This window comes from Artemia sp. Qi Xiang Cuo, chromosome 15 (genome assembly GCF_049724085.1).
Source record: "Artemia sp. Qi Xiang Cuo chromosome 15, ASM4972408v1, whole genome shotgun sequence".
In the NCBI taxonomy this organism is placed as follows: Eukaryota; Metazoa; Arthropoda; class Branchiopoda; order Anostraca; family Artemiidae; genus Artemia; species Artemia sp. Qi Xiang Cuo.
This window is the reverse complement of record NC_142808.1, coordinates 57645729-57660493: the sequence shown is the minus strand read 5'-3', so window position 1 is coordinate 57660493 and position 14765 is coordinate 57645729. Positions and strand designations below refer to the sequence as shown.

Below are 14765 nucleotides of genomic sequence, written 5' to 3'. Positions count from 1 at the left end.
TCCGAAAGCAAGTTTCAGTATCAGTTTCAGCAAGTTTTGTCTCCATCGGTGCTTTTTAAGTATTAAAAGGCAAATTATGATGTTCAGGGATTACTGATGGTTTAATCGGTAGCTCTATTGCACTGCCTGTGGTCCATATAGGTGATAACTTCGGAAAAAAAAAATCATTTTTGGAGAACATTAATCTTGAAAAAACCTTTTCCACAATTGGAATAACGTCACAAATATCCGATCATTCAAAACCCTAATGTTTTTACTTTCTAAATAGAATAAAATTAAATTGATTATTGTTATTTTGTGAAATAGATTAAAAAACAGTTTATCTTTCACTGAGGGAAGCTCGGTCCTCTGGAACTAATGTTAATAAAATTAGAAGAAAAACCTTAAATTATTATTTTAAATTCTTGAATTTAGAATACTCCTCAAAGAATCCTTGTAGCCATCATTTTGCTCAAATATGATGATTGCTATGCTCTGAAAAACTTACATCAACAATTCCATATCAAATCACTAATATGCACATATATTACTGTAAAAAAAAGGTGAATATACTGTTGTCAACATATAGAAGTCAACAATACAGACTCAATAATCCCATAACGTGCATTAGTGAGCTGCCGTTAGTGAGTAACCCAAAATGAACTTTGATTCTGAAGTGTTATGGAGCTTTAACTGTGTGTAGGAGAAAATCCTAAACTATTTACAGTTTATCTTGTAGAGTAACCTTATGCAAGAGATAAAAGTTGGTGCAATTTCAGTTAACAAGCAATTATCATCGTTACATGGTTGGTTGCTTTGTTGTCGTCCTCTTCCTCCTACAAGTATGTCTTTAAATATTATTGGCTTACACGGTTTTGAATTTATATATATACATATATATATATATATATATATATATATATATATATATATATATATATATATATATATATATATATATGTCAAAAAAAGCAATACGAAGATAGGAAGAATAATTTTCTTACGGAGAGGCCTTAAATGTATTCATTCAGCCTTTGAAGAGGACTAAGATATTTTGTAGCTGACAAAATGCCCCCTTTGGTAACCATATTGTCTAAACTTTATACAGGGACTTTCGGTTATGAATTGAAGACTCCCATAGCGTTTTGAAGTCAAGTTGAGTGTGCTCTAAACACAATGTTCAAAATCTTCAGCCTGAATCTATCATGTCTAAAATTTTCTATATCTACCCTTATTTAGGTTTAATTATTCTTACCATTACCACTTTCGTTTGTCAGCACTAATTCAACTAGACAAGGAATCGTGAGCAGCCAAGGAAAGAATTCGGCAACATTGACAAATCTTTGGTATGCCATAGAGTTTTTCAAAAAGCGGGGGTGGGGTTGAACTCTGGAATAAGTGTAATTCTATATCCAAGTTCTCTCGTGGGATATTAAATTATGAGGTTCATTGAAGCAAGATGAATATGAATTAATGTATATGAATAAAGACATCAGGTGTTTCGTTCCTTATTGACCCTAAAAAATTTACTTGTAGAATAGTTTGGAAAATTTTCCTATTTTACACGATAAGGAAATCGATTCTAACTTAAAAAAAGGCACTTAATAAGAATTAAAACATATGATTTATCTCTAACCCAGTGTCCAGCCAAAGATGATGATGAAGAAAGGGGATAAACAAATGAAAGTTCAAATAGGAATAAGCCATTTTATTAGACAGTGAAAAACATATACAAAAAAAATGGATATTTCAACAACTTGCTTCAGTGATATATATATATATATATCCTGTCGAAATATCCAGAATTTCTTGTATGTGTTAGTCATTTTCTGAAAAGAGGACTCATCACTATTTGAACTTTTATTTGGTTGTCAAAGAAAGGCAGTATGGTCTTCAAAAAAATACCTAAGAAAAGGGATACTAATAGGAGTTAATATTCTATCATGCTTTAAATATTGATTACTGAAATTAATAGCGAATCATGATTCATATAGATTCACGATCAAGACCGTGCTATAACCAAAATGACATGAAAAGCTGAAGTCTTGTTAGTTTGCTTTGATTCAAGACCAATTCAAGACTGTGCTATAACCAAAATTAAATGAAAAGCTGAAATCTTTTTAGTTTGTTTCGATTCAAGACCGATTCAAGACCATGCTATAACCAAAATTAATTGAAGAGCTGAAGTCTTGTCTGTTCGCTTCGATTCAAAACCGATTCAAGATCGTGCTACAACCAAAATTGAAAGACAAGCCAAAGTCTTGTTAGTTTGTTCGATTTAAGACCCTGCTATATCCCAAATTAAATAATAAGCTGAAGTCTTGTGCGTTCACTTCGATTCCAGGCCGATTCAAGACCATGCTATAACCAAAATTAAATGAAAAATGAAGTCTCGCTAGTTTGCTTCGATTCAAGACCGATTCAAAAACGTACTATAACCAAAATTAATTGAAAAGCTTAAGTCTTGTTAGTTTGCTTCGATTCAAGACCATGCTATAACCAAAATTAAATGAAAATTTGAAATCTTGCTAGTTCGCTTCGAATCAAGACCGATTCAAAACAGTGCTATAACCAAAACTAAATGAAAAGCTGAAGTCTTGTTATTTCGCTTCGATTCAAGACCAATTCAAGACCGTGCTATAACCAAAACTAATTGAAAAGCTGAAGTCTTGTTAGTTTGCTTTGATTCAAGACCTTTTCAAGACCGTGCTATAACTAAAATTAAGTGAAAACATGAAACAATGTTAGTTCACTTCGATTCAAGACCAATTCAAGACCTTGCTATAACCAAAATTAAATGAAAAGTTGAAGTCTTGTTATTTCGCTTCGATTCAAGACCGTGCTGTGACCAAAATTAATTTAAAAGCGTAAGTCTTATCTGTTCACTTTGATTCTAGACCGATTCAAGACCGTGCTGACCGGAAACATGCAATGGTGTTGCTCAGATTGTATTTTTTCATGAAACAAGCAAATACTTTATTCAAAATACCAAATATTTCATTCGAAATACTATGCTGTTTGAAATAAAATGAGGAAATGTGTAATGGTGTTGCTCAAACTGTATTGTTTCATGAAATATGTAAATGCTTTATTCAAAATACCAAATATTTTATTCAAAATACTATGTTGCTTGAAATAAAATGAAGAAATATGCAATGATATTGGTCAAATTGTATTGTCTCATGTATTTTTTTCGAAATACTATGCTGTTTGAAATAAAATGAAGAAATATGTACTGGTGTTGCTCAAATTGTATTGTTTCATGAAATAAACAAATACTTATTTCAAAACACAAAATATTTTATTCGAAATATTATGTTGCTTGAAATAAAATGTAGAAACCTGAAATGGTGTTGGTCAAATTGTATTGTTTCATTAAATAAGTAAATTCTTTATTCAAAATACCAAATATTTTATTCGAAATCCAATGTTGTTTGAAATAAAATGATGAAATATGCAATGGTGTTGGTCAATTTGTATTGTTTCACTAAATAAGCAAATTCTTTATTCAAAATATCAAATATTTTATTCGAAATACTATGTTACCTGAAATAAAATGAAGAAATATGCAATGATGTGGCCCAAATTGTATCAGTTCATGAAATAAGCAAATGCTTTATTCAAAATACCAAATGTTCTATTCTAAATACTGTGTTGTTTGAAATAATATGAGGAAATGTGTAATGGTGTTGTCCAAATTTTATTGTTTTTTGAAATAAGTAAATGCCTTATTCAAAATACCAAATATTCTATTCGAAATACTATGTTGCTTGAAATAAAATGAGGAAATATGCAATGGTGTTGATCCAATTGCATTGTTTCGTTAAATAAGTAAATTCTTGATTCAAAATACCCAATATTTTATTCTAAATACTATGTTGTTTGAAATAAAATGAGGAAATATGCAATGGTGTTGGTCAAATTGTATTGTTTCATGAAATAAGCAAATGTTTTATTCAAAATACCAAATACTTTATTTTATAAGGACGGGAAAAATTATATGTTTGCTCCATCCCACCCATCACATAATTTGAAGTCTCCTCCGCCCCCCTCCCCCACCAAAAAAAATTAAATACAATCACCTAAAAATTATTCGCAAAAAATAGAATGTGTGACCTTTTCATAAAACCTACTGACTGTATGAAATCTCTATAATGATATATACTTGCTTGCCTTTAGGCTCAAGGTACCCCTAGTATAAATCCGCTGGTTGTTTGCACAGCTAAGGATTAGTAAATTACCCGGAGTTACAAACAATTACCTATGATCTTAGGAACACTTACGGCAATTTGCCTTGAGATTATCAACAAACTGCCCTAACAGTCAGTAACCAAATCTCCAAACTCTAATCTTTATCACACTTCCAACATTTGTGCACACCGACAAGGGTAGTCTGAAGATATCCTTGTGTTTTCAAACCCTCCACCCTAGTTGAAAAAAACGATATTACATTCCTAAGGACCTCTTTGTATCTACTATGTTCAAAATTGCTTATCCAGACTTGCACTTGTTCTGAGCCTCACCCCGAGAGAAAAATTAGGGTGGACAATTATATAAACACTAAAAAAAGGAAAAAAAGAAGAGAAATCAGATGACTGAGAAGTGAATCTCAATTTATTATGCTACTTAAATAACGAGGAACATATAAAAACAAACATAAATTAGATTATAAGAAAAGAATAAATTAAATATAAATTCATATTTTCAAAGCCATAGGATACATGAAGCATTGAAACTTTCAAATAATTCACATTTTTTTTTCAGTAGCTGCAACAATATTTAAAAATGATCTCAACATCAGCAAGGTTTATTTTCAATATTTCTTGAATCCAACACATTATAACACATATAAGATAAGAAGGAAAATAATACAGAATACAAGAAAAAATAAAAAATCCTTACATACATCCCGAAAATACAGAAACAATAATAAGAAAACGAAAAATGAGTGTAATGAAAATAATTTCAGAGAATTCCTAATCCTGAAAGCTGATCAAAACTTTTAAAGGGTTAGGTCTATATACAATTCTAAAAAAATTAAAAATGATTTTAGTCTATTTACTGTTTTTAAATTTCTATTATTTCATTTATTTTAAAATTTCTGAGATTGGATTTGTTTAAGAAAAGATAAACTTCTAAGTTAGGTGAAATAAGCTATCAGGAATAGCCTTGTTATTTATTCATTTTTTTTTACTAATCAGTGTGTTCAAATCTTATCTCTTTTGAAAGAAAACAATAATAAGGTAGATCTGAGGAATCTGATAGTACTTCTTAGGCTGTTCTTCTTGATTTATTCTACCATGTATTTTCTATACAGACTATTTTTTTTTGAAGGACCAATAGATTTGTTTCTGCTATTTTGAGGGATCAGAAGCTTTTTGAAGATGTAACATTAAGGTTCAAACATTGTGGTATTTAGTAATGTTACATTTGAGTAGGGTCTTTCATACCAGGCAAACCAGATGTTGAGCAATAGTCATAATAAGGTACTTACTCCAATCCAAATCAATTTAGACCTCTGGATGGCAGCATAATTAATGCTGATCTCCATTAATACCCCGCTTTTTTCAGAAAAAAAAGAAAAATATGGGTCCATCTTCAGACAGAAGGAAAGAGAGGAGAAAGGCCAGATTAGAATCGGTAACATTGCTAAAATACTTAAAATACACAAATAGTGCCAATTATGGAGCGGTCCGTAAAATTACGGTAAAATACAAAATTTTACTTCGACCAATTTTGCCAATGAGAACACTAGAACAAACCAATATTTCTCATTTCTTTACTTCTGTATTGGTTTCCCCAAGGATAAATAATCCCTCAAAATGACCTCAAAATCTCCTAATGAGCAGATATCCCCCCTTGTCCCTTGAATAGGAATCCTGGTGACAATCATAGTTTAAAGGATCTACTCCTCTGAGGACAGACCAAAAACTACGTACAGATTAGTTCACAATGCTGAATTCCCAATGATAAGCAAATAAACTTTAAAAAAAGATGAGAAAAATTATAGAAGAATAAAATGGATTTTACTGGGGGTTTTACTCAAACATGGATACACATAGTGACTTTTTCTTGGGGGGGGGAGAAAGTCAAAGCCAATGGAAACGAACAAGTCAAAACAAAAAGCAAAAGAAAATCCCTGAAAAATGAACGAAAATGTTCCGCAAATCAAATTAATAAAATTAAAAAAAAAAAAAAAAAAATGTGCAACAAAAAACAACAGAACAGTTCACAATAGGAACTAGCAGGCTTTTTCTGAAAATATGTTGTTTTATGGTTATTAAGATTTGATTTAGAAGAATATTCTCTCTTGCATATATCACACTTAAACGGTTCCTCCCCAGTGTCCACTCTTTGGTGTATAATCAAATGGATGGACTGAGAAAAAGTTTTATCACATATATCACATATAAAGGGTTTTTCACCAGTAAATACTCTTTGGTGCATAATCAACCTGCTTGACTGAGAAAAAGTTTTCTCACATATATGAAACTTAAACGGTTTTTCACCAGTGTGTACTCTTTGGTGTTGAATCAAATTAATTAAATCAGAAAAAGTTTTCTCACATACATCAGAGTTAAAGGATTTTTCACCCGTTTGTACTCTTTGATGCCTAGTCAAATTGCCTAATTCATAATTTTTTTTCTCACATACCTCACATTTAAAGGGTTTTAAACTCGTGTGTACTCTTTGGCGCTGAATCAAACTGCTTGAATCAGAAAAAGTTTTCTCACATACATCACATTTAAAGCGTTTCTCGTCTGTATGCAGTCTTTGATGCCTATCAAATCGCCCACACGAGAAAAGCTCTCGTCACATAAATCACAAATAACTTGCTTTATCCCTGTATTTGTTTCTTTACATCTTTTCAATATTCTGGATTTTTTACTACGCAAGGAACTATTCAAATATATCTTATGATTTTCCAAATTTTTTACTTCAGAATCTAATTCATATAACTTTAAGCATAAAATTGCAAAAGGAATCTGTGTGACAGCTAGTGATGTACTTTCCTGTAGTTCTAACTCAGACGCACTTGGTAAAAAATGACCATACATAACTAGATGTTGACTCACATCGCCAATACATTCACACAAAGAAATAGGACATCGTTTTGTTTCTCCCATTTGGTGTTCTATAATGTGAGTAACAAAATCCCTGTAGTTACGAACCACTGCAGGGCAGAAAACACACTCTGTTGATGAAAGTTCTTCACAGCTGGTTTCTATGTGAAAATCTAGCATGAATAATTATTCTTTTCCTTTTGCACAGGAGGCGCAAAGCCAAATACCAGCTGTTAATTCTTCAATAATCTTCTCTGTCAGCTTCTTCACCTTCACGACTGGTTTTGGGCTAAAGAGTTTTGGTTGATCCGCACCTTCAGAACTGCACATAGTAGAATTAATTATCTCTATATTACAAAATTATTTTATTGAAATTTAATATAGGTGAAAACGTTTCAATAATTAGACATCATAGCAATTACAAATGAAAGACGAACATTCTATAACTGTTACCTTTTTGGGATCTACACTGCTAACCACTTTTGAATGAAACAAATATGAAACAACGAAACTTGACAATAGTTTCACTTCAAAGAAGAATTAGAATTTGAACAATAATATAATTTTTTTATCAGCTTTAAAACTTGAAAGTCATACGAGATTAAAAAAAATAAATAGGTTTTAACGAATAATTTATTTTTCTACCCCTCTCCCCTAGTTGAACTTATATTAAACTTGTATCATAATTTTGCTTTGAAAACTAATTTAACCGCAACGGTCTATAAATTAGGAACGCCATTGTACCAATAAAATTCACAATTGCAAAATATCTTGCATCCAGGGTTCACACGGCCGCAACGTCACGCGCAAATCAGCGACGTTTATCTTTTTTGAAGATTATTTTATTAAATTTCATGATTAGCTTAAACAATATTGAAAAAACATAGTCGTTAAATCGCCGTTAAATAATAATCAGCTGTTAAATAATAGACGGGGAGGAAGACCATAAAAGGGACACAGAGGGCTGCTTTGACCCTGTCGGTTTACCCAAAAGACTGAGGACATTACAGTCAACACTATTCCCGCATGAGGAGAGGCACCATTCTAGGAAATTATATCCTAGTGAACGACAAAGCATTCGCACGAGATTCTGATTAATGGATAATTGTTATGGGCTGCATCTATTTTGGTGGGCCAAACTCTCTTTTTCGGGCTAAAAACCTCTTCCCACTCAATTATCTACTATGGGTTGTATTCACAGCTAACCTTATTGATTACGTAAGTGTAAACCAACGACTTGTCCTTATACGGTATACCAGACAACAACTGTTTTAATGAGAATAACAATTTTTTCTATGTACAAGAACACACTAATTCGGTTAACATAGGAAATACGGCTTTCCGTATTTTCGTATTGATCATCAGCATAACTATGTTATGAAAAGTTATACTTTCGTATAAAAGCAATAAAGTAGCAAATCTCGAGTTAAATCTCAAGTTAAGCAGGATTGTTTTCTATCCTCATTTGAATGGATTATTTTGAGGGACCTTGTATTAAGGAACATAAGGAAGGTAATTGGGGAGTAGGGAATCTAAAGCGGGAGTAAAACTTCTCTGGACTTGATTATGCTGATGATTTAAACATCCCACATGAAAGTGTGAGCAAAATGAATAGGAAGAAATTGAAACTATGAATAAGAATGATTAAGAAGAATTTGCCAACGGATTGTTTTGGGTACCCGACTGACTGATTATATTGCAAACGATAGGCTGTGCAAAAAATGGTGTTCAATACTGTTTTCTAGGGTTATAATGAGAGAAAGGTTGAGAGGGCAAGGGCACGTTTTGCGAATGATTGCCAAAGATTGTCCTTTTCGGCCAACCGTTTAGGGCTAAAAGAAAAGCAGGTCGTCCACGGTTGGGGTGGGCGCAAAGAGGGTGGCTTTGAATAAATTGGGGTGGAGGAGGAGCAAGCGTAGCTGTGTTGGCCCCAGGCGTTTTGGTGCTTTGGTTTGTCGCTAGTTGTATTAGTAGTAGTATTTAACTCTGAAAAAGAATAGTCAGCAATTTTACTTGCATCTGATCTTATGCAAAAATTGAGTGAGCACGAGAGGAGGTGACAGAGCAGTTGCATATTTGACCTCATTCGTTTTGATGAAGCGTAGTCTTCTAAATCTGTTCAGCAAATCTCCAAAGCAGTTCTCTACAATCAGTCTTCCAGCTGACATCCTCTTGTTGAACCTTTTCTTTTGGTCCGTGTCTGCCAATGTGGGTTTTAGCACAGGAATTAAACAGTCAAGACAAGGGAAAGCTGAGTCCAATTATATGAAAATCTGCAGTAGGGAAATAGTCTTTTTTTCTCTGATGGACTTTCCATCATAAACTTGACCATTTCAAACATTTTGCATCATGTGAAGACCCTGGCACGCCAACTGACACATAAGAAAATAATCTATTTGGCAAGAAAACACCAAGTAAAACTATAGATTGGAAGAGTTTTTTGTTTAAGAATGACAGTTGGTCTTTGCTTGGAGGTTCAACTCTTAAATGACAGCCGTCAATGGCACCTATGATGCCTGGTAGACGGCTTTTCTCACGAAATAGTTCAACAACTTCAGATGTATCTGGTTGCTGGGGCCACCTGATGTAATTTTTTAGTCCATATTTTACAATAATATCAGTAACTAGAAAAATAGCTTTTCTTACTCCACTTTTTGATCGTCCAAACTTTACAGCTAACTCTGAGAAACACTTGGCTCCTAATGTATGAAAGATAAATAAGGGCAGCCTCAGCGGGCTCAATTGGAACATTGCCACCAGAATAATTTGTTCTTAGATGTGGCTCTAAAAAATCGACAAAAATAGTGAGAGTCTCCCTGTTCATCCTAAAATTTCTCCAAAACTCCCAGTCCGTCATTTCTGGAATCACATTTGTGAAATATCCTGACAGTTTCATGTGTTCATCCCGCATATTGCCAGCATAGCGGGCTGCAATATAATTTATGAGGAACATCTTTCTCTTACTTCTTTTCCTTACAATCAAATTCTCCTCATCATCCGAGGTGCTGATAAACCCAACTGAAGGTCAATAAGTTGTATGGCAACCGTTGAGGCGGCAAAACAGGCCATTTCCATATCCTAGAATAAAAATGTCAATGAGAAACAAAAATTTAAGCAGTGGTTTCACCCACCAGAATTTCTGGAATCTGGGCTTTTATATATTGGGTTGACTTTTCCTTTGCATACGTTCTGGAATTTAACATCAGACGAAAATCACCCTAAAAGGAATTTAAAAGTTCAGATTCTGGGAGCTTAGTTACTGAAAAGATATTTTAGTTATGATAGAAACAAAAAAGAAGTGATATTGAGCTCCAAAAAGTGGGAATAAAAAGTGTACCTACGAATTCTTTTTTTGGACTGGCTTCACTGACTCAAAACCCAGGATGAGGAAATTAAGGTAAATACAGCCTCTGTGTTGAGTCGAATGCAATTATACCTAGAAGGATATGATGGAATCAGCTTGGATCACGCTGTCTGGACCTAGAGATTTTAGAGGACCTTTGCATTTCAAAATACCTTGCTATACCAAGGATTTACAACACCAGTGTATAAAGACACCCTGCTATAGCCAGGATTCAAGGTTGCTGAAATAGCAAGGTCAAATGAGATTTTTTAGTTCTTACCTAGGATCAAAAATTAAAACCACATAAAGAAGCCTTATTCTTTCGTAATTCTCTGTGTAAAGTTTCCAGTAAAAAAAAAAATTCTTTCAGTCAAGGGTATACGCAGCCAAATCTTTATAACCTGAGTAGAGCATAGTCGAAATTAAAACCATTCACTTCATCTTAGACACTTTAGTCTTGCGACCCAGTAGAAAAGTTTCTGGGAATCTGGAGAAAACTGTTCTTTGGCAGTCAAATAAAGTATGAAAGAAGACGGTGAAAACTGCCCTTAGAAGATGAACCAGTGATAGTCGTATTTCTAATGATTTTAGTACCCCAATGCACATAGCCGGCATCTGATGAATAATAAAGCAAATACTGTCGGTTCCAACAAAATACAATTGAAACAGGAAGAAATAAAATTAAAACAGCAGAGATTTTTGAATTTCAGCTTATTTTGTCCACCTTTGATGTGCCTTACAGTTTCTGTCTGCTCCCTGACCAATTCTCCAATGTTCAATATCCCGCGGTGCAGAAAAAGGCATCTTCTATAGGTGAGGTATATATCTGTCTTCAAAATTCCCTGTTCTTATTTCTGGGGTCTCTGGTTTGACTACTGGACATTAAAAAAAAAAAACGTATTGCCTTACTCTTACTCGTTTTGGTAGACTTTCTGGTAGAATAGAAGGAAATACACTCCTAATTGTGTGTTGATGCAGAAATAACTACTTTATGAAGTTGAATAAAAAAGAGAAACAAACTAGCATTCAATAATTCATTACACTTTTCTTTATCACATTTTTGTTCCATGTAAATTGTTTTGTTTCTTTATTTAAACAGAGACCAGACTGACTTTATGAGCCAGTTCTCTGCCTCTTTGCAAGAGAACTGTGAATAAAAACGATCATATTTCCATTTTTCTCAGTTTGCCGGTCAACAAAACATCAAATGGACAAACAGAGAATTGAAACACCACCAGAGATAAAAAATTTACGCTATGTTTAAATGAATTAACAACAACAAATAAGCATTTTGGAGAAAAACCAGCAAGTGCACTAGTTAAAAAATACGGCATAAGTGTATTCAGAGCAGATATCTAAACAAAGAAGAGGCTTAGCTAAAGGTAAATATATACATATTAATTTAACTTAGCTAGGGAAATATTGAACACAATATTTGATTCCTTTCTTATACTCCTTCTGAATTCAATAAGTGCTTGAATTGAATTCCTCTTTGAGCCCTTTAAGTGGCTAAAAGAGTCCATAGTAACAACAATTTAGAAAAATCTTCTAAAAGAACTATTAAGTGAGAAGAAACTGCCATTTGTAGCTAATTGACAAATGGTAATTACTATCTTCATTAGCTTTTGTTAGTCAAATGTTGTTTCGAAAACAAATTTGCAGGAGCTTCTAAAGAGACAGAAGCTCTTTGTAAATGACGTCACAGTGAAACCATTGTCACTGTCAAGGGGTTTGAAGCTCTAAAAAAATTCCTGTAAATTGGATTTCAAATTAACATTTGATTAATAAGAGGTAATGAAAATAATAATTACTGTTCCTGAATCAAATACAAATGGCAAATTTTTCTCGCCAGACCTTTTTAGGAACCCATAAAAAAACACACAGAAACCCATTTAAAAACTTAAGGGTGCAATGGTTTTTTTTCTTGCCCCAGAAGTGATTACTTCATTTAAAAGAGAATAAAAAAGGCAGCAAGTGGCTAAATTATATGAATAATTATATATTTACTCACTTAACACTGATGCATAGTTTCCATATAGATTGTTGTCCATCTGAGGGAGAAAAGAAAGGCAATAAAAATTAGTGGATTGGTTATTGCTTTTGCAATACTGTCCTGCTACCACTCAAAAGTTCAGGTGGAAACAAAACTCTATGTTTAAGTTGGGGCTCAGGAAGCAATACATTGATTGGGGCTTCACTTCCCAGAATTTCCAGAATCTGGGTTTCTATTATCTTGGAAACCATAAATTGGAAAGCCAGGATTCCAGAAAAACCAGAAGATGGAGGTGGACCATCTCCTACGACTTTGGTAAGTTGAATTTTGTACAAACCATGACCCTTGAAATACTTACATCCATACTAAAATATTCAAATCTTCAAGTCAGACATTTAATTTCAATTCTTCAATTCAAATATTCAGCCAATCAAACACTAAAACAGACGTATTCCTATAGATTCTAGTCGTATTCCACTAGTTTTCGCACTCCAGTGCTTTCCACTTTCTCGTTTGTGCTTTCCAGCAAATTTCGAGAAGAGCGGCCGAGCAGGAAAGTGTTTCCAGGAATCTTGCGAAAACCGCCCTATAGTTAGTAGAATCATTTCTTTTATTGGATTAGAATTTGCATTTCCACATTTGTCGAAATCTCTAAAAAGAGTGTGGAAAAGAAACTGTCGTTTTGAAAAAAACTCATTTGATCGGAAATAAAAAGCTCTAAAGCCCTTTTTAAGAATCAAAAGGGATTGAAGGGCGACCCCACCATCCCCATCATTTATCCAAATACATCATATCAAAATTTTGCCAATTTGTTCAGCATAGTTCAAAAGCACAGTAATTACTTGTCTGGAGATGCCCCCCCCCCTCTCAGCCCTCACTACAAGGACGACAAGTTATAATAAGTATTTTTTTAAGTCAAATTACCTAAAATCTTTTTCATAACATTACTTGATATTTGTTTGTTTCCTGTGATTATTTTTTTGTGATTTGTAAATAAGTAAAGAAAAAGAAAAAGCGTTTATGATAAGTTATATGTTGGTGATTGAAGAGGATACACCAAAAAATCTTCTTTTTTCAGTTACCACTAAACACTGATATTGGTAGCTAACCTACAAGATTCATTTATCTTTTTGGCTAATATGTTGTCACTTTATTTACTAATGTCAAAATAGGACTAATTCTTTTTTTTTATAAACGCCTAATCCAAGGCCTTTGCTATTTTGGTAATACAAATTGTGTATTTTCTGAGGTCCATAATTAGCTGTTCCTACCTGATTTAGTGACAATTGATCTAAAAGTAGATGCAGATATAATTTAAATATTCACGTGATAAAAACCATCAAAAACAAATTATTAGCCTCTGACCCTCCCCCTGCCTCTTTTAATAATTGATCTCCAACCCCAAAAACTTGTCTTGTGTCTGGGGGGTTAGTAAGCAACCCTCTAAAAAAAATCGTCCAATCAATACTATTGTTATATAATGGTTGCTATTATTGCAGATGCAGCATACAACTGTAGGAGAAAAATAGGACATAGCTATACATGTTGGAACCAAAGTTGCAAGATGTATGTCTTTTTATGCCTGGCATGTATTAGTTCTGTGTTGAAAAACATATTACCCATTTATAGAAGGGTTTGGGCTAATTTTTCATTATTTCGATTAATACCTAAAACAAGATAAACTAACAAGAATAACAAGATAAAAAAAAACAGGAACTTTTTGAAATTTACTGACATATTTATGAAATATTATCATAATACATCCATGCAGGTACATTAGTGGACTGGGGTACAAAAATTAAGATTGAATTCAAAATTATATGGCAGATTCTTAGTTATACCACAGTTATATACACAGTTAAACCACAGTTATACTTAGTTATATACAAGGTTTTTATAGATAGAGTTGTTGTAAAACTTCAAAAGAGGCTTATTCAATTGGAAGTTGAGAGGGCTAGTGTCCTTTTTAATAAACGAAAGTGATGGGAGGTTAACTAACCCTCCTTTCACGCCCGCCATTCCTCCAAAGACATACGATCCAAATTTTAAGATAGTCATTTTGTTCAACGTAGTAGAAAGTTCTGGAAATTAGATCTTTGAGAATAACAACCAAGCCCTAAAGGAAAAGGTTCAGGACCCTCCCCCCACAGTCTTCAGGGCAAGGATTATAAATTATGCTCTGGGGGCCTATAAAGTTCTTATAGAAGGTGTGTCGTAGAAACTTCAAAAAAGGCTCATTCGGCTGGAAATTCAAAGGGCTCGTTTCCTTTTTAATAGTCAAAAGTGATTTGAGGGCAACTAACCCCCCTCTCCCAACCACTTTTGCCCCAAACACATCCAATCAAAATTTTTAGATAGCCATTTTATTCAACGTAGTTGAAAGTTT

General features: G+C 33.3%; 1 pseudogene; it reads right to left on the bottom strand.

The window, feature by feature from the left end:
* Positions 1-5636: 5636 nt before the first annotated feature.
* LOC148943904 (uncharacterized) lies at positions 5637-7362 on the bottom strand (annotated as a pseudogene).
* Between the last annotated feature and the right edge of the window lie 7403 nt (positions 7363-14765).